This window comes from Triticum aestivum, chromosome 2D, assembly GCF_018294505.1.
Source record: "Triticum aestivum cultivar Chinese Spring chromosome 2D, IWGSC CS RefSeq v2.1, whole genome shotgun sequence".
In the NCBI taxonomy this organism is placed as follows: Eukaryota; Viridiplantae; Streptophyta; class Magnoliopsida; order Poales; family Poaceae; genus Triticum; species Triticum aestivum.
This window is the reverse complement of record NC_057799.1, coordinates 37,325,747-37,329,374: the sequence shown is the minus strand read 5'-3', so window position 1 is coordinate 37,329,374 and position 3,628 is coordinate 37,325,747.

Genomic DNA, 3,628 nt, shown 5'->3' with positions numbered 1-3,628 from the left:
GTTCTGAAGTTCGATCGCTTGTTTTGTAATAGTGTGGCTGACCTTTAGGGTTGTGGTTGTGAGAGCTCGTGGCGTAAACCCCATATACTAAGTTAGCTCATCCATCCTTCGAGTCACCTAATCTCTTACACTAAAGTTGCCTAAGTTAGCATCTGCTTTTCTTTAGTAGGGAACACAATTAAGGGTAGGGGGGCGGGGGCGGGTAAGAGCATCTCTAGCGGACCCTTAAAACGCGCGAACCCACGGAATAACCACCCATTTAATGTTTCGGGCAAAAAAGTGTCCCGGTCAGACACCGTATCAGCCCGCGACCTGTAAAAAAAATTGTGAGGCGCGGAAAATCTTCGCCCTCAACCTTTACATACACGGGGTGGGAAGCCGACCCGCGCTTGACCCCTATCGGGACGCGGAAAATACACGAACCAAGTCGCCAAAACCAACAAAGCACCCAACCCGAATCACCTAACACGGGGGACAAACTCGCCTACCCCCTCTCCCCTCGTGACCTAGGTTGCCAACCCCGACGAACCAAGTTGCCCAAAACCACTGACGCACCCAACCCAAATGGCCTAACACGAGGGACAAACTCGCCTACCCCCTCTCCCCTGGTGACCAAGGTTGCCGACCCCGACGATCCAAGTCGCCCGAAACCAATGAAGCATCCAACCTGAATGGCCTAACACGGGGGACAAACTCGCCTACCCCCTCTCCCCTCGTGACCTAGGTCACCGACCCCGATGAACCAAGTCTCCCAAAACCACCGAAAGCACCCAACCCAAATCACCTAACACGGGGGACAAACTCGCCTACCCCCTCTCCCCTCGTGACCTAGGTCACCGACCCCGATGAACCAAGTCTCCCAAAACCACCAAAGCACCCAACCCAAATCACCTAACACGAGGGACAAACTCGCCTACCCCTTCTCCCCTGGTGACCTAGGTTGCCGACCCCGATGAACCAAGTCGCGCAAAACCAACAAAGCACTCAAACCGAATCGCCTAACACGGGGGACAAACTCACCTACCCCAGTCTCCTCTTGTGACCAAGGTCGCCGACCCAGACGAAACAAGTCACCGAAAATCACCGAAGCACCCATCCCGAATCGCCTAACTCGAGGAACAAACTCGCCTACCCCCTCTCCCCTCGTGACCTAAGTCGCTGACACCGACGAACCATGTAGCCCAAAACCACCGAAGCACCCAAACTGAATCGCCTAACACAAGGCACAAATTCAGGTACCCCCCTTTCACCTCATGACCTAGGTTGCCGACCCCGATGAACCAAGTCGCCCAAAAACCACCGAAGCACCCAACCTGAATCGCCTAACATGAGGCACAAACTCGCCTACCCTCCTCCCCTCGTGACCTAGGTCGCCGACACCGACGAACCAAGTCGCCCAAAAACCATGAATTGGTGCCGCAAAACATTTTTTCATGGAAAACAGGGGCGTAGACTTCTTCATTTACTTTACGCTTCCATGACTTGTTACAGCAAAAGGTCTATTTCTCAAGCACATTAATTAGTGTACGCAGACCTCCTGGACGTGTTGGGGCAGCGCAAGCTTGAGCAACGCACAGGGGAGTTCTTTTGGCCAAACGATGGCTCGAAGTGGCGCCAATGAATCGTCGATTAGCCCGTTCCCACGCAATCGTGCTGGTTTCCGCGCATAGCCATGCAAGCTTCCCGCCTGTCTCGGCAAAATCCCCCAAAATCCAAATGCTTACCGATCTGCTATATAAACCTTCACGGACGGCGAGTCCAGCGTTGCATTTTACCCTCCCTCCTTGTAGCTTATCTCGTCTGCTTCTCCCACAATCGCCAATTGCACCGGTCCATCGTCGTCGGTCATCCACTCCGCCATCATCAGAGGACAACTTCAGCTGGGAGGCTACACCGCGGCGGCGGCGCAGTCCCTGACGTAGTGTAGTGCGCATGGCATCCCTGTTGGGTGTGTGCGCAACACCCACCACACGCTCCGCCGCCACTGCCCGAAGGCAACTGTTGTCGGCCTCTGTTGCCGCCACCCCACCATTTGTCGCCATGGCCGCCACACCACCATCGAAAGCCAGGGCCATCGCCCACTCCGCCACCGCGGCCCGAAGGAGAACATCGAGCAGACACATGGTATTGAGAATCAAAGAGAGAGAAGAAGCCATCTAGCTACTAGCTATGGACTCGTATGTCTATGGTAAATTACTCATGCTTCATCGGAAGGGCAATGGTGTTGATGTAGAAGCCCTCTGTGATCGAATCCCCCTCCGGCAGAGTACCGGAAAAGGCCTCCAGATGGGATCTCACGGGTACATAAGGCTACGGCGGCGGAAAAGTGGTTTCGTGGCTTCCAATAATGTTTCTAGGATGTACGTGAATATATAGGCCGAAGAATTAGGCCAGGGGAGCTGCGAGGGGCCCACAAGGTAGGGGGCGCGCCCTACCCCTGGGCGCACCCTCCACCCTAGTGTCCACCTCGAGGCTCCTCTGACTTGGACTCCAAGTCCCCTGGGTGTCTTCTGGTCCAAGAAAAATCATCGTAAAGTTTCATTCCGTTTGGTATTCCCTTTCTACAAAACTCAAAAACAAGGAAAAAACAGAATCTGGCACTAGGCTCTAGGTTAATAAGTTAGTCCAAAAAATTTATAAAATAGCATATTAATGCATATAAAACATCCAAAACAGATAATATAATAGCATGGAACAATAAACAATTATGTCCACGAGTCTAAGTCGTGGACGCCCTTTGATTTAAGCGGCTGCAATGGTCGTCGTCTTGAAGTCTCGTCTTCTCCATGTGCTTGGCGTAGACGATGGTGATGATGTTGTGGAGTAGAGGTGTGGACCGGTACGCCGTCGCTCCGGCGATGCTTGGCCATGTCCCTCCGGCCTGTCGATGTCCGATGATGAAGATGTCTGGCCTCGTCAGCTCAAACAGATGGGTGGCCTTCGCCTCGTCGGTGCCCAGTCTGGTGGTATCCGCCTCGTCGGTGTGTTGGACAGTGTGTCTTGCCTTTGCCTCGTCGGTGCCTGGCAAGATATGGGTAGCTTCATCGGAAGAAAACACAGCTGGAGAGCTCTCTTGCGGGCGTTATTTTGTTTGACATGAGAAATAATAAAAATAACGATGAGTTATTGTGTTATTATCTCTCTACGCACCAGGGGAAATAAACATGTGGGTGTGCTTGTGTACTAAGTACACAAATAAAATATAGGAAAACTTGTACTTTATTAATCTCTCAACGGAGAAACAAATTACATGATCCCTTTACATAAGCGCTCCATGGCCTGCTAGCTCGACCGATATGACTTGGGCGATTGTGCAGTTCTGGTTCACGGGGCCTCGGAAGGCTCCCGATTAATTACGTCCCCGAGTCTAAGACGTGGACCACCTCCGATTAAGCTACTGAATTGGTTGTCGTCTTGAAGTCTCGTCTTCTCCAAGTGCTTGGCTTAGACGATGGTGATGATATTGTGGGACAGAGGGGTAGAGTGGTACGCCCGTCGCTCTGATGATGCTTGGCCATGTCCCTCCGGCATGTCGATGTCCGGTGATGAAGATGTCTGGCCTCGTCAGCTCAAACAGATGGGTGGCCTTCGTCTCATCGGTGCCCGGCATGGTGGTGTCCGCCTCATC